This window comes from Chelonoidis abingdonii, chromosome 6 (assembly GCF_003597395.2).
Source record: "Chelonoidis abingdonii isolate Lonesome George chromosome 6, CheloAbing_2.0, whole genome shotgun sequence".
NCBI classification, from domain to species: Eukaryota; Metazoa; Chordata; order Testudines; family Testudinidae; genus Chelonoidis; species Chelonoidis abingdonii.
The window spans coordinates 70556918-70574252 of record NC_133774.1 but is presented as its reverse complement, the minus strand read 5'-3'; the positions used below and the strand labels follow the sequence as shown (position 1 = coordinate 70574252).

General features: G+C 45.8%; 1 protein-coding gene and 1 pseudogene across 7 annotated transcripts in view; one reads left to right on the top strand and one right to left on the bottom strand.

The window, feature by feature from the left end:
* Positions 1 to 17335, bottom strand: part of FER (FER tyrosine kinase) — a 438602-nt gene that overhangs the window by 77533 nt on the left and 343734 nt on the right. The gene's annotated exons all lie outside the window — the stretch shown is intronic.
* On the top strand, positions 14349 to 16473 carry LOC142047021 (uncharacterized; annotated as a pseudogene).

Below are 17335 nucleotides of genomic sequence, written 5' to 3'. Positions count from 1 at the left end.
CTTTGAGGCAGTTGTAGTATACTTAATTACTGCCAAACATTTCTTTAAACTGACTAGATTTCAAGAAAACAGTGTCCTTTTACATACAAGTGTGGAACTGACAATTCTGTTTTCAGTAGCTATAAATACAGCTTGACTGAGATGTGGAAGGAGGGATGTTTTGTGGAAGCAAGAGGGAGGAGTACATTGTACAAGAGTTTTTCAAAAAAAAGTGCTTAGGCTGACCTATTTAATTATATGCTAAAGCCCAACAGATTTCACAGATCAAAGTTCTGAAACTTTGATGTGTTTCTTTGTCAGAAGCCATTTTTTCAATTTGTGCAGAACTTGTCTGAAGATATGTTGAAGTGAGTCAGTCACTGAAGACAGAAAAAATGGAGAATGAAATCTGAATGGTGATCAAGTACCTCCACAAGAAAGGCTTGATTCCAAAGGAAATGCATGAGGACACGGTGACAACATGGGGGATGATATCCCTTCATATTTCACAGGGGTGGGGGGAGAAGGGCTGCTGAATTTAAGTGAAAGAGAATCAGCACGGAGGATAAACCAAGGTCAAGACGTCCCAGAGACACCACACCAGAAAAAGTTGATACAGTCTACAAGATGGTGACGAACGACAGATCAGTAGTCAGGCACATAGCTGAAACAGTAGGCACTGGGACTGGTCAGTGCACACCATCCTCAGTGAAGACCTGGGCATGAAAGAGGTGTCAGCAAGACCGGTAGTCAGAACACTGAGCGCTGATCAGAAGACCATGCAACTTGACATTCCCAGGGAACTTTTCGCTTCTCCAGGACAATGCATTACCCAACGCATCATAGGTTGTAATGATCACAGTCACAATATATGACTTTCAACTACTTCCCCATCCATCCTATTCATCAGATTTTGCACCCTCAGACTTCCACCTGTTCCACAAGTTGAAGTTTTAATAAGAAGAGTTTCAAATACGATAATGATGTGATTGCACCAGTCAAGGAGTTTCTGGACACACAGGAAAAAGACTTCTATATGATTGGCAGAGCCAAGCTGCACCTGCACTGGATCAAGTGCATTGATGTCCAAGGGGATATATTGAAAAATAAATAATTGAATGCAAATTATGTACTTTTCTTTGTCAGGCTAGAAACTTTCTGAATGCCCTCCTATGTTGTGGAGGTAACATTAAAAGGGATTCATATTGTTTTGGGAGATTGGGGAAACACTGCCCCAGAAAAAGAGGTAGTTTCATTTCCTCCAAAGAAAGAAAAAATAAATGTTTGTGTTTAGTTCACAACCATGCATTTCTCAGTTGTTTTCAATGTATGTGGCAGTGATGCTGGCAAACCAGGTACCAGCTCTTGCTAAGTCTTTAGGTCTCTGCCAAGCACTGACGAACCCCTTGCTGGAAACCAGTCTGTTTCAACTATGTGTTAGTATGGTTAAGCTGAATACTGAAATTACATGAATGGGTTTAGTGTTTATATTTGAGGAAATGCTTGTAAGTTGCTGCATGCATTAATCTCACATAGCAGCTTTAGCACATGCTATAAAGTAATAATTAAGTTTTTGCTTTGCAACTGTAAAAAGTGATGGCTCTGGAACTGTGAACCTGTCAAGAGGAATTGTCTCTTGCTCATCGAGAAGGCTAACAAAATTAAATGGGCCACTGTGAGACATCACAATACAAAGACTTTGTTAATTGCCCTTTCACAACCATGAAGAGGCTATGTGCAAAAGGGCTCATCCCATCAGCTTGAATTGTGGAAAAAGGAAATAAAGGTAGCTGACAAGAATATTTTTCATGTTTTTTTGCTCTTTGGACTCTGACAGGGCTGGAGCTATGAAACAGAAGCAGAGATCCCTAGGGTCAACATAGGTTAGACCTAAAAGACATTCAGTGCTGACACATTACTACAACTCTGTCACTTTTTGGAACTATTGATTGTAACTCATTTGTATAGACAGGTTTACCTTCTTTAACTTGCCAACCTCTCTCCTTTCCTTTTCTGTAGTTAATAAATCCTTACTTAGTTTACTATAGGATGGGCTACAAGTCTGTCTTTGGTGTGAGATTGATGGTACACACTGAGCTGGGGTAAGTAACTGGTGTCTTGGGACTGGAAGCAACCTGAACCTTTCGTGATATTTGGTGTAAAGCAACCATCAGTAAGTCCAGCTTCTCTGAGTGGCAAGATAGACTGGAATGCCCCAAGGGACTGTCTGCGGTGCCGTGGTAAGACTGTTATAGTGCTTCAGGAGTTCATGTTTGATACTGGGTTGGTGAAATCTATTTATGGAACATATAACCAATTTGAGGTGTCTGCCCTGAGGGTGGCACACATAAGCATGAACCACTCAAACTTTCTGAATATCCTTCATAGGTTGTGGGAGTAACACTACAAGGGATTCAGATTGTTCTGGGAGACTGGGGAAGCACTGTCCCAGAAAAAGAAGGGGTTACATTTCCTTCAAAGAAAGAAAAAAAACTGCTGGTGTTTAGTGGACAATCATGTATTTTTCAGTTGTTTTCAACGTGCTTTAGAAGACAAGTCCAGGAATTCATTTTCTACTATTATCAGATCTTTTGTACTAATAAGCAGAAATATAATCAACTTGAATGATTAATATTAGGGGCGGCTCTAGCTTTTTTGTCGCCCCAAGCACGGCCAGCAGGCTGCTTTCGGCAGCTTGCCTGCAGGAGGTCCCCTGTCCTGCGGATTCGGCGTACGTGCTTCCGAATCCGCGGGACTGGTGGACCTCCCACAGGCAAGCCGCCGAAGGCTGCCTGACTGTCGCCTTTGCAGGGACCAGCAGGGCGCCCCCCTGCGGCTTGCTGCCCCAGGCACGTGCTTGGAGCGCTGGTGCCTGGAGCCGTCGCCGATTAATATATTAGAAGTTGGGCTCAAGCTAAGAAAGGTGGGTTAGTAAGCAGGTAATACATTTCCCATTTTCTGATTATTGTAACTGGTAGAGTATTGCACATATTACTGAACAGCCCCCGTAAAAATAGGGCACACTGTTACATAAACATGTTTTCATGATCTAATAATTTGAAAAGAGACATCAGATCCAACATCTGTCAAGAAAATTGATAAAAGAAATTTTAAAATATGGTCACATCCAAGCTCTGTCTGTTCAACACAGTTGGAAAGCAGCTGCATTCAGCCGGCGGGGGGTGGGTGGGAATTGTGTGTGAATTAGCTCCTATAGAAAAGAACGCTGAATCACCATACTTAGTTTAAAAAAAAAAATGGAAATCACCAGGACTTTTGACATACCCCTGATGACAATAAGTCTGGGGGCAAACCCTCAGAGTAATCAGTAGTCAACGGGCAAGTGGTCTTCCTATCCAATGATACTCCAAAATGAAGACGCCTTTGTGTAAACGTTAATGAAATCTCACCCTGATATATCAATGGACACTCTTAATTGAAAGATGCATAGATGACCAGGACGAGTATGTCTGGATATACAAGCTGATCCAGAGGAGGAACTTGAAAAATGGGTCCTCGTGATAAGCGAGAGGGAGATGCTATCTATACAGCAAGCAATGATAACTAATTGACCAGAATGATCAGTGAGGGAGGATTGGTTTCAAAAGATGTAAGCTTTTTACTTTTCTTTTACTGAAAATGCCTTATCTTCTTCATCTTATGAGAGGATTAAATTTAAATATGTTAGCAAACAATTTCTTTTTTTATTCAACTTCTCTGTTTTAAATAAATCTTTGTTAAGATTGTTGCACAGGGAACTTCACACAGATGTACACAAGGAAAATGGAAAACTAAATGCTCGAAGGTAACACACTAAAGCAGAGGTGAGCAAACTTTTTGGCCCGAGGGCCACATCTGGGTGAGGAAATTGTATGCAGGGCAGGGGGCTCAGGGCAGAGGGGTGGGGTGTATCTGGGGGCTCAGGGCAAGGGGTTAGGGTGCAGGAGGGGGTGCAGAGTGTGGGAGGGGACTCAGGGCAGCAGTTCAGGGTGCAGGCTCCAGCCCTGCTTACCTCGAGCAGCTCCAGGGTGGCAGCGGCACACAGTGGGGCTACAGCAGGCTCCCTCCTTGCCCTGGCCCCACGCTACGCCCAGAAATGGCCAGCATGTCCGGCAGTGGCTCTTGGGGGTGGAGTGGGGCAGATGGCTCCGCTGCGCGCGGCCCTCACCTGTGGGTACCATCCCGAAAGCTCCCATTGGCCGCAGTTCCCCGTTCCCAGCCAATGAGAGCCGGGGGGGGGGGGGCTGCAGGCAAGAACAGTGCACGGAGCCCTCTGCTCCCCCTCCCCCAGGGGCTGCAGCAATGTGGTGCCGGCCGCTTCCAGGAGACACGTGGGGCCAGGGCAAGCAGGGAACCTGTCTTTGTTGTACTGCACCACAGGGCTGGCAATCCCACAGGTCGGAATGCCAGCCCTAACGGGCTGGATCTGGCCCGCAGGCCATAGTTTGCCCTCCCCTGCACTAAAGGGTAAAGAGATTCTGGAACCCAGACCACTCTATTCAGTTTCAGTCAAGGGACATGGAGAGATGATTTGTTCCTAGAGTTGTGTTGTGTTGCCATCAGGCTGTGTTGAGTAAACATAATGAGAAAGAAGAACCAAGCAGGAGATGGTGTTGGTCACAATGTCCTTTCCACCTTTATTACAATTTTATCCTGAAAGGAGCAGATTTGGAGTTGCTTCAGTTAGATTGTATGGGATTAATGTACTTTCTGTGGGAAGAAATCAAGACAGTGCCAAGTTACGTGTCTTAAAATGAAGATAAAGTTTGTGTAAAAGATGAGTTTAAAATCAGAAAGCCTAGACAAACTTCTCACATTAGACTCTCCTCTATGAGCCCTGACATTTATCATGATGCAAAGCAAGTAAATCTTTTATTACAAACCTAGGGATTCCATCTATCTTCTGTACTGTGACCTTTTCAAAAACATGATCAAATATAGATGCATTTCTTATTATTCATTTCAATTTAGTCCGCTTCTTTAACAGAGGAATATATTTTAACAAGGAAGAGAAATGGAAAATATTATGATGCTCGGGTATGTCATTTGTCTTTACCCAAACTATGTGCATCTTTACTCACAGAAAGTATCATCCAAAAGGCAAAATGCAATGCAGTTTTTTTCCACGTATAAGTAGTCATACTGCATCAATAACAATTATCTTGAAATATGATGGCAACCTACAAACAAGAACATCAGCATGGATGCAGAATGTATAATGCTCATTTGCTGTCTTTACATAAAGCAAAACTGTTCTCTTTATACAACGCAAAATGTCAACATAATTTAGTAAGTAAGATGAAATAAATATTTAGTCAGTTCAACTGTTCACATATTTTATATCTACTAAGCTTTTCTTCTGTTTCTGCAGATCAAAAAGTTATCTTCTGCATCAGAATATGTTTCTTGAGATTGGCACACAGAAATGTCCTGGAAAATGCATCTCCAAACTGTTCAAGCAAAATCTTCTTCCTAAACAATGCCAAGTCACCTGTTTCAGTGGTCAAACACTTATAGGTCTTTAATTATTCCTTCTTTCAAAATTTGTTCTAAGTCCTTGAATGCAACTGATGTCAAACTAATGGGCCTGTAGTTTCCCAGATCACTTTCCTTTTCCCTTTCCTAGATATAGATATTGTATTTGCAATTCTACAGTCATAGATCCCTGAGTTTAGGGATTCATTAAAAATCCTTGCTATTGGGCTTGCAATTTTATGTGCCAGTTTCTTCAATACTTTTGGATGGACATTATCCTGGCCCCCTGATTTGGCCTTCTTAAGCTGTTTGAGTTTGGCTTTCACCTTAGATGTGGTTATTTCTACTTCCATATCCTCGTTTCCATTAGCCATTCTGCTGCTGCCCCCAAGTTCCTCATTACACTTATTAAAAACTGAGGCAAAGTATTCATTTAGGTGTTGGGCCATATTGAGATTATCTGCAATCTCCACATCATCCTACATGCATAGCGGTCCCACTTCTTCTTTCTTTGCTTCATTTTTATTTATATAAGTAAAGAACCTTTTACTATTGATTTCCACTTCCTCTGAAAGATCAAGGTCAGCTTGGCTTTTGGCAATTCTCATTTTTTCCCTACACTTTCTGACCTTGAAGTAGCAGCTTGCGTTCCTGATCCAACCCTTCTTTCATGCTTCATAGGCTTTCTGCTTTCCCTTAATAACCTGTTTGAGATGTTTGCCCATCCAGTTTTGTCTGCAACTCTTCCCTATGATTTTCCCCCTTGCTTGAGAAGCAGTGTCCAGATAGTTTCTACAACTTCAACTTACAGTAATTCCAATCTCTTCCATACTTTAATTTTGCTTCTTCAGCCAGAAAAACCCAGCCCTTTTTTGAGGGGGTGTTGTGTGTATGTGTTCGTGGAATAGTTAAAAAGGGATTCTGTTAACTCCCTGACTTCATGGACTACAAAAATATCAAGATTTATTCTCTCTTTTTCATTTGTAATATTCTAGCATGCATTAAACTTATAAAATCGCATCTACCATGAGTCCCAACCTTAGTCCGTAGATGGCTTCCAGAAGTAAAAGCGAATTGAAATTTTCTCCGATGTTGTAAATTTAATGTGGAAGCGATCTTGTCTTCCTATTTATTCATAAAGTGTCTAGCACACTTTTAGCATTATATTTGTAAAGACATTCAAAAATATGGTAAAGGAACATTAATATTGCAGAGTCAATCACTCAAAAGTTAGAAAACGCTAAAATTAATGTTCTATTCACATAACCTTATTTCAGCCCCTTTGTGCATACTGATTATGATTCAATCTTTAACTACATGATCAGATAACAGTTTTCGACAGGACTCCTGCCTCATTCAGATAACAGGTAGTTTTTCAATTTTTTTTTGTCCTCTATACTCAGTATGCGCCTCTGTCCTTATTTAACACAAACCATCCAACCCCCGCACTGACTAAAAAAGTACTAATTTCCTAATGGGGTCTCAATATATAATTGAGTGCTTCACAAACATTAAAGAATTTACCTTCACAATACCCCTGAGAGTTTAGGTGGTATTACTGCCCCATTTTACAAGTGGTGAACTAAAGTACAGACACAGTAAGGCCAAAATTGCCAAATGTGTCCACTAATTTTGGGTGCTCAGCTTGAAACACATAGGGCCTGATTTTTTAGAGTACATAGCATTCTTATAGCTCTTTATATAGTCAAAGCACAGATCCAATTGACGTCAGTTGCAGATGAGTGTGATCAGCATTTCTGCAAATCTTGCCCCAGACATCTTATGTTGGGCATCCAGAAAATAAAAAACACACCATTGGTGGCCAGCTGTGAAAACTGTGTTTTAAGCATCTTGCCAAGCGTCCTATAGGACCTGTGCAGCAGAGGCAGACACATTTAATTCTGGCATTTCTTACCTTTTCATTTCTTTCAGTGTACACAAGCATACAATTTCTTAGCTGTTCTTTAAACAACCCCCCCCCCCAGAAATTCTGTCTTACAGAACCAAATATTGCCTTTGAACTTTGGTCATCAGGGTTGAGAGCTTTATATCCACAGCACAGACCCACTACCACTTGAGCTAATGGAATAGAATAGCAGTAGTAGGCTGTTCTCCTCTATATGGATCAGTCACTAGATGGTCGGAAATGAGAAACACTTTGCCAGTGGGTTTCACAGCTATTTACTAACAAGAAAGGAATCCTGAGACTCAGGACTCCAGAGCTCAGTTCCAGACGTTAGCGAGAGAGTGTTCTCTAGTGGTTACAAGTATCAGAAGGGTAATCATGTTAGTCTGTATCCACAAAAACAACGGGGAGTCTGGTGGCACCTTAAAGATTAACAGATTTATTTGGGCAAAAGCTTTAGTGGGTAAAAAACCCACTTCTTCAGATGCATGGAGTGAAAATTACAGAAACAGGCATAAATGTAGATTGGCACATGAAGAGAAGGGCATTACCTTACAAGTGGACAGCCAGTGTTGAAGGCCAATTTAGTCAGGGCGGATGTTGTCCACTCCCAATAACTGATGAGGAAGTGTCAATACCAAGAGAGGGAAAATTGCTTTTGTAGTGAGCCAACCACCCCCAGTCTCTATTCAAGATGGTGCTAAGTTGATAAATGAATTGTAGCTCAGCAGTTTCTCTTTGAAGTCTGTTTTTGAAGGTTTTTTGTTGAAGAATGGCTACTTTTAAATTTGTTATTGAGTGTCCAGGGAGATTGAAGTGTTCTCCTACTGGCTTTTGTATGTTACTATTCCTGATGTCTGATTTGTGTTCATTTATCCTTTTACATAGAGACTGTCCAGTTTGGCCAATGTACATGGCAGAGGGGCACTGCTGGCACATGATGGCATATATCACATTAGTAGATGTACAGATGAATGAGCCTCTGATGGTGTAGCTGGAGTGGTTGGGTCCTCTGATGGTGTCCCTAGAGTAGATATGGGGACAGACAAGGCAACGGGGTTTGTTACAGGGATTGGTTCCTGGGTTAGTGTTTCTGTGGTGTGGTGTGTTGTTGCTGGTGAGTATTTACTTCAGGTTGAGGGCTGTCTGTAAGCAAGGATTGGCCTGCCTCCCAAGGCCTGTGAGAGTGAGGAACTGTTTTCCAGGATAGGTTGTAGATCACTGATGATGTGCTGGAGAGGTTTTAGCTGGGGGCTGAATGTGATGGCCAGTGGTGTTCTGTTATTTTCCTTGTTGGGCCTGTCCTGTAGTAGGTGACTTCTGGATACTCATCTCGCTCTTGCAATCGGTTTCCTCACTTCCTCAGGTGAGTATTGTAGTTTTAAGAATGCTTGAAAGAGATCTTGTAAGAGATCTTGGTCTTTGTCTGAGGGATTGGAGCAAATGTGGTTGTATCTTAGGGCTTGGCTGTAGACAATGGATCGTGTAACGTGTCCTGGATGGAAGCTGGAGGTATGTAGGAAAGTACAGTGGTCAGTAGGTTTCCAGTATATGGTGGTGTTTATGTGACCATCACTTATTTGCACTGTAGTGTCCAGGAAGTGGATCTCTTGTGTGGACTGGTCCAGGCTGAAGTTGATGGTGGGGTGGAAATTGTAGAAATCCATGTGGAATTCTTCAAGGACCTCTTTCCCGTGGGTCCATATGATGAAGATGTCATCAATTTAGCATAAGTAGAGGAGGGGCGCTAGGGGACAAAAGCTGAGGAAGCATTGTTTTAAGTCAGCCATAAAAATGTTGTCATAGTGTGGTGCCATGCAGGTACCCATAGCAGTGCCGCTGACTTGAAGGTGTAAGTTGTCTCCAAATCTGAAATGGTTGTGGGTGAGGACAAAGTCACAAAGCTCACCCACCAGGTATGCTGTGGCCTCATCAGGGATACTGTTCCTGACAGCTTGTAGTAGGAGGGACAGCTCAGTGGTTTGAGTATTGGCCTGCTAAATCCAGGGTTGTGAGTTCAGTCCCTGAGAGGGCCACTTAGGGAACAGGGGTTTAAAAAAAACAAACAAACAGTCTGGGGATTTGTCCTGCTTTAAGCATGGGGTTGGATTAGATGATCTCCTGAGGTCCCTTCCAACTCTGATATTCTATGATCCTCGTATGGAATATTGGTGTAAAGACCTTCTACATCCATGGTGGCCAGGATGGTGTTTTTAGGAAGATCACCAATGCACTGAAGTTTCCTCAGGAAGTCAGTGGTGTCTCAAAGATAGTTAGGAGTGCTAGTAGCATAGGGTCTGAGGAGAGATTCCAAATAGCCAGATAATCCTGCTGTAAGAGTGCCAGTGAGATGGGGCATCCAGGATTTCCAGGTTTATGGATCTTGGGTAGCAGATAGAATACCCCTGGTCAGGTCTCTAGGGGTGTGCCTGTGTAGATTTGTTCCCGTGCTGTAGCATAGGAGTTTCTTGAGCAGATGGTATAGTTTCTTTTGGTACTCCTCAGTGGGATCAGAGGATAGTGGCCTGTAGAATGTGGTGTTGGAGAGTTGTCTGGCAGCCTCCTGTTAGTAATTCGACCTGTTTATGATGACTTCAGCACCTCCTTTGATTTTAATGTCAGAGTTGTTTCTGGGGATGTGGATGGCACTGTGTTCTATACAACTGAGGTTAGAGGGCAAGTGATGCTGTTTTTTTTACAATTTCAGCCTGTGCACGTCTGTGGAAGCACTCTATGTAGAAGTCCAGTCTGTCATTTCGACCGTTAGGAGTCCATGCAGAATTCTTCTTGTAGTATTGGTAGGAGGGTTCCTGTAGGTCAGTGCTCTGTTCAGTGGTGTGTTGAAAATCTTCCTTGAGTAGGAGATGGCGAATGTAGGCTTCCAGATCACCGCAGAACTGTATCAGGTACGTGAGGGTGGTGAGGCAGAAAGAGTTCCCAAGATGGGACAGACTCTTCTGCTGAGCTAAGTGTGTGGTTGGATAGATTAACAATATTGTTGGGTGAGTGGAGGGTACACTGTTGTAGCCCCCTCTGTCATGTAGGAGTTTAGATAGTTCATTCAGTAAGATTTAAAAGCAGGACGCTCAGTAACAGATTTAAAAGTAGCCATTCTTCAACAAAAAAACTTCAAAAACAGACTTCAAAGAGAAACTGCTGAGCTACAATTCATTTGCAAACTTAACACCATCTATTTGGGCTTTAATAGAGACTGGGAGTGGTTGGCTCACTACAAAAGCAATTTTCCCTCTCTTGGTATTGATACCTTCTCATCAATTATTGGGAGTGGACCACGTCCACCCTGACTAAACTAGCCTTCAACATTGGTTCTCCACTTATAAGGTAACTCCCTTCTCTTCATGTGCTAAAATATATTTATGCCTGATTCTGTAATTTTCACTCCATGCATCTGAAGAAGTGCCCAAATAAATCTGTTAGTCTATAAGGTGCCACCGGACTCCTCGTTGCTGTAATGGTTAGTGACTATTCTGTACTTGTGCTCCCAGCCTGTTCTCACCTCCTCCTATGCTGTCCCCAACCCTTAGGAGGAGAGGGGGAGGAGGTTAGAAGATATCCAACCCCTAGCCCCCGTGCCCGCCCCCACGTTCTATGTACCAACCTGACTCCTGACTCCCTCCCTCTCTTGTCTATTAAAGCCCCTGCAACTTACCTCCAACTCCTCCACATCTTGCCCCTCCCTTTTTGTCTAATTCTTTCCCCACAAGCTCCTGTCATGCTCTTCTCCACCTTCTGGCTTCTTCAACCCCTTCATCCCCCTGTATTCTATTGTGGCTGCTTCCTTCTCCTCTTTACTGCCTAGGCACCAGCGGAGGGAGTGGGGCATTGAGAGCACAGAAGTGAGAGTCTCCCTGCTCTCAGTTCCTGTGCCCAGCAGCACTGGAAGCAACACTTACAGGGAAAGTCCTGTTCCACTCCAGCATACCTGGGATGGAGCATGCTCAGTTGCTCTGTTGGGAATTTGTACATGCCGTCTGATTGCGGACAGAAACTATATGGGGATAGAACAGGGGTCGGCAACCTTTCAGAAGTGTTGTGCTGAGTCTTCATTTATTCACTCTAATTTAAGGTTTCGTGTGCCAGTAATACATTTTAATGTTTTTTAGAAGGTCTCTCTGTATTACGTAACTAAACTATTGTCATACGTAAAGTAAACAAGGGTTTCAAAATGTTTAAGAAGCTTCATTTAAAATTAAATTAAAATGCTGATCTTATGCCTCTGGCCCGCTCACTCAGCTGCCAGCCTGGGGTTCCGTCCACCTAGGCTGGCAGTAGGCTGAGTGGGACCTGCGGCCAGGACCCTGGCTTGCAAGGGGCCACCAGCCAGAACTTGGGGCCAGCAATGGGCTGAGCAGGACCAGCGGCTGGGACCCCAGACTGGCAGTGGACTGAGCAGCTCAGCCCACTGCCACTCAGCCCGCTGAGGGTCTGGGGTCCCAGCCCTGCCCACATAGAGTGGGTACCTACCTTCTCCCTGGTTTGAGCCCATTCTCTTCCTCTCTCTCTGTACTGAGCTGAGGGTGGGAATGCACTGAGCACAGGGCTGGGGGTGAAGGAGCAGGCTGGGAGTTAGGGTGTAGGGTCTGGCCAGTAGCTAAAATGAAGGAGGGGGCTCAGGGTTGGGACGGAAGGTTTGGGTGTGGAGTGCTTGCCTGGGCAGCTCCCATTTGGTGCGAGGGGTGCAGGTGGGAATGTGGGGAGGGGGAGCAGTGCAGAAGCTCCCATTTGGTGCAAGGGGTGGGGGTGGGGATGTGGGGGGTTCAAAGTCAGGGCCTGGGGGGGTGCAGGAGTCAAGGCATGGGGTGTGGAGGGCTGGGTATGTGTGGGGGTGCAGGAGTCAGGGCATGGGGTGTGGGGGGCTGGGTATGTGAGGGGGTGCTGGAATCAAGGCTGGGGTCATGGGGGTGCAGGGTCAGGGCGGGGGGCTCAAGGTGTGTGAGGGGGCTGCAGGGGTCAGGGCAGATGGCTGTGTGTGTGTGTGTGTGTGTGTGTGTGTGAGGGGGGTGCAGGGATCAGGGAAGGGACTTGGTGTGTGTGGGGAGGTAGAGCAGGGAGTGGGGTGGGAGTTGGGACTCTGGATTCCTAGGTTTCCAGCTGGGCTCTAGTTGCTCGAGAGCGTGAGGGGCAGACGGAGACTAGGGCTTTGGACTCCTGGGTTCTGCCCTCAGTGCCAGAGGGGAGCAGGGTCCAGTGACCTAGGGTGGGAAAAGAGGCGTGACCAAGCTGTTGCCAGGGTCCAGCAGGCGGTGAGCCGCAGTCCCTAGACTCAGGTTCGGACTGTGGGACGTGGCCTGCCCCAGTACAGAGCTGAGCTCATCCCGGTACCGGGGCTCCACCCCCGGGCAGCCTGCCGGAGCCCAGGGAGCAGGGCTGACCGTACTTGGGGCAGGCGGGCACACAGCGTAGCTGGGACCCAGGACCCTTCCCCATTTACAGGCCTCGCGGATGCTGCAACTCCTATTCAGCCGGGTCCCTCTTCCTGCCCCTGTCGGTGGGACTGCTCAGACTCTGCGGACAGCAGGTAGTGGTATGGACATGCTAACCCGGAAACACAACCTCCCGCCGGAAGTGATGGAGGTCAGGAAAGCATGTGCAAATGTCAGCGGGGGGGCGGAGAAAAGCAGGACAGGCCGGGCCGGATTTTTAATGGCATACTCCTGCCTGCTGGGGTCCCAGCTGCCGGCCCCACTCAGCTCTCTCAGAGGAGACATTTATCTCCCTGGATGACTATTGTGTGTCTTACAATGGAAGTTTGCATATGGAATCAGTCACCAGCTAATCAAGACTGCAAAGCTGACAAGAGATCACAAAAACCAAAGGAAGTAACATACAACAGGAGGGTGTCCAGTTTATGGCTAAGATCAAATAATTACTTTGGTATATCAGTAGAATGCAAGGAAACAAGCAATATCTTTTACCTAGGAAGTTAGATAGCAGTGGGCTTGGTTCATGAATAAAAGATCGCAGCCAAGCCTGGCTGGAACACTGGAAGAATTTTGGGTAAGCTTTTGCTTTTAAGACAAAGTCTTATTAGTTAAGTTTAGGATCTAATAGGCATGTTATGATTTGAGGTGTAACCCTTTGCTTCCAATATTTCTGCTATCATGTGAATATCTGTTCTTTGTTAAGTATAAGTAAACTTATAACTGCTTTCTCTGTAAATACATTTAAGTACTGTGTCTTAGGGTGAGCTGTGCTCTGCGGTGTAACAGATAAATTGTGTTGTATTGTTCCTTTGGAAATTGAGGATCTAGGTATTCTGTGAGTGTCCAGTGGATCAGGGGCTGGGCACTCCAGGGAGATGCTTGGAGAAGTTGGGGGTTGGAGTTAACCTGTCAAGAAAGAGTGAAACTTGCAGAGGCCTGGAAGCCAGTGCTTGTGCTGAGGAACTGACGTACAGCAGGTACAGACAAGGCTTCCTCATGCTAAGGGCAAGGGGTAGCAAAATGCCTCACAACCCTGGGTATCCCTGGAAAGCATCACACCAGCTTAACTGGTCACAAACTAAATTTTTCTGATAAACAGAGTTGTTTTATAAGAATACAGAAGAATTTTTTCCAATATAATAATAAAAAGAATAGCAGAAAATTAAAATGCTCTTACATTTTAGCCTGGTCTACTCTATGAGTTTAGGTCGAATTTAGCAGCGTTAACTTGAATTAACCCTGCACTCATACACACAACGAAGCCATTTTTGTCGACATAAAGGGCTCTTAAAATCGATTTCTGTATTCCTCTCCGATAAGGGGAGTAGTGCTGAAATTGACATTGCCGATTTGAATTAGGGTTAGTGTGGATGTAATTCGACGGTATTGGCCTCTGGGAGCTATCTCACAGTGTACCATTGTGACCACTCTGAACAGCAATCTGAACTCGGATGCACTGGCCAGGTAGACAGGAAAAGCCCCACGAACTTTTGAATTTCATTTCTTGTTTGCCCAGTGTGGCGAGCTGATCAGCACAGGTGACCATGGAGTCTCAGAATCGAAAAAGAGTTGCAGCATGGACCGTACAGGAGGTACTGGATCTGACTGCTTTATGGGGAGACGAATCCATGCTATTAGAACTCCGTTCCAAAAGACAGAATGCCAAAACATTTGAAAAAATCTCCAAGACCATGATGGACAGAGGCCACAACAGGGACTCAACACAGTGCCATGTGAAACTTAAGGAGCTGAGACAAGTGTACCAGAAAAACAAAGAATCAAATGGACGCTTCGGGAAAGAGCCACAGATGTGCTGCTTCTACGCTGAGCTGCAGGCAATTCTATGGGGGGCCGCCACCACTACCCTACCCCTGTCCATGGACTCCGACGATAGGGTATTCTCAGTCACCATGCCTGAAGATTTTGAGGCCGGAAAAGATGGAGGAGGAGGACGACAAGGTTGAGGAGAGCACACAGCACACTGTTCTCCCCGACAGCCAGGATCTTTTTCTCACCCTGACTGAAATACCCTCCCAAGGCGGTATCCCAGACCATGAAGCCATAGAAGGGACTTCTGGTGAGTGTACCTTTGTAAATATAAAACATGGTTTAAAAGCAAGCGTTTTTTAATGATTAATTTGCCCTGAGGACTTGGCATGCATTCGTGGGCAGTACAGCTACTGGAAAAGTCTGTTAATGTATCTGTGGATGGAGTGAAAATCCTCCAGGGACATGTCCATGAAGCTCTCCTGGAGGTACTCTAAAAGCCTTTGCAGATGGTTTCTGGGGAGAGCAACTTTATTCCGTCCTCCATGGTAGGACACTTTACCATGCCATGCTAGTAGCAAGAACAGGCAAGTCTTATCTTAGGCAGGGGTTCCGTTCCGCGGTTATCGCGTAAAGCGAAAACCGTGTATAGTCAAAATTACATCCCTAAGCCCTTTAAACCCCGCCTGCAGCTCTGGCGGCTGGGCTGTGGGGGGCATTTAAAGGGCTCCACCGGGCTCCCCGCCACCCTTTAAATGACTCCCTGGCCTAGCCGTCAGAGCTGCGGGTGGGGTTTAAAGGGCTCAGTCGGGCCTCCCGCCATGGCGGGGGAGCCCGGTGGAGCCCTTTAAATGCTGACCCCAGCCCCGCCGCCAGAGCTGCGGGCAGGATTTAAAGGGCTTCGCCAGGCTTCCCACTGCAGTGGGGAGCCCGGAAGAGCCCTTTAAATCCCACCCACAGCTTTGGCAGCCGGGCTGGGGCTGTCATTTCAAGGGCCCGGAGCTCCACGGTGGCTGGAGCCTCGGGCCCTTTAGTTCGCCACAGGGGCTACCAGCCACCTCTGTAGCTGGGAGCCCCCTGGGTGATTTAAAGGCTCTGGGACTCCCAGCCACAGTTGGTGCCCCAGGACTTTTAAATCTTGAGGCCAGCCTGCCCCCTACCCCCCGCTTGAGGCCATGCCCCCCGACTCCGGCGGTACGCGTAAAGTTGAAATCGTGCATGTTAAATGCGTGTAAGTTGCAAGAGACCTGTAATCTGGTATCACTGCATGACAAAGCCTGGCAGTGTATGGTCCTGGTGTTTGCTGGCATTCAAGCAACATCCGTTCTTTATCTCTCTGTGTTATCCTCAGGAGAGTGATATCGTTCATGGTAATCTGGTTGAAATATGGGAATTTAATTAAGGGAACATTCATAGGTGGCCGTTCCTACTGGGCTGTTTGCCTGTGGCTGAAAAGAAATCCCCTCCCTGCCCCAGTTAGCCAAGTGGTGGTGATGGTAGGGGGGGGTGCATTGGCGCTGAGCTGTTTGCATTTGGCTAGCAGGGATCTCCCCTGATACAAGCCATGCGGTGCAGGGAGGGTTAAAGTGGTCATCCCAGAGAAAAGGAGAGGGGCGGGTAGTTTGGTTTCCGCTGCTGCATGTTAACATGAAAACCGTAGCCCAAAATGGACAACTTACCTTGTACCGAAATCACATGTGCTATGTAATGTGAATAGTGTTGTTCACCGTGAAAGAGTATACCCATTGTGCTGTAAAATATATCTTTTTAAATACTTGTCTCCCATTTTTTCCTCTTGCAGCTACATATGTTTCAATCCTCCCTCTTCTGTCCCAAAGACTATCTCAGATAAGGCGGCGAAAAAGCCACATACGCAATGAAATGTTCTCTGAGCTCATGTAGGCTTCCCGCACTGAAAGAGATAAGCAGAAAGTGTGGAGGGACACAATAGCACAGGACAGGAAAGCAGCCAGTGAACATGAGGAGAGGTGGCAGCAGGAAGATCAGAGGAGGCAGGATGCAACGCTGGGGCTACTGTGGGAACAAACAGACATGATCCAGTGTCTGGTGGAGGTTCAGGAATGTCAGCTGGAGAAACTGCAACTGTAGCACCTGTTTAACTGCCCTCCCTCCTCCCCAAGTAAGTTCCATAGCTGCCTCCTCACCCAGACGCCCAAGAACACGGGGTGTGTGTGTGAATAAAGAATACATGGTTTTAAAACGATAGTGACTTTATTTCCAAGCTGTGATCGAAGAAGGGAAGGTGGTTGGCTTACAGGGAATTAGAGTCAACCAAGAGGGTGGGTTTTTATCAAGGAGAAACAAATAGAACTGTCACATGGTACTCTGGCCAGTCACGAAACTGGTTTTCAAAGCTTCTCTGATGCGCAACGCTTCCTGATGCGCTCTTCTAATCGCCCTGGTGTCTGGCTGCACGTAACCAGCGGCCAGGCAATTTGCCTCAACCTCCCACCCCGCCATAAACGTCTCCTCCTTACTCTCACAGAGATTGTGGAGCACACAGCAAGCAACAACAACAATGGGAATATTGGTTTTGCTGAGGTCTGAGCAAACCAGTAAACTGCGCCAGCAACCCTTCAAACATCCAAATACACACTTTACCGCCATTCTGCACTTGCTCAGACTGTCTACGGCTTCATGAGCCAGGGCATTAAAGGGTAGGCTGGGTCCCCAAGAATAACTATAGGCATTTCAACATCCCCAAGTTATTTTCTGGTCTGGGAAGTAAATCCCTTCCTGCAGC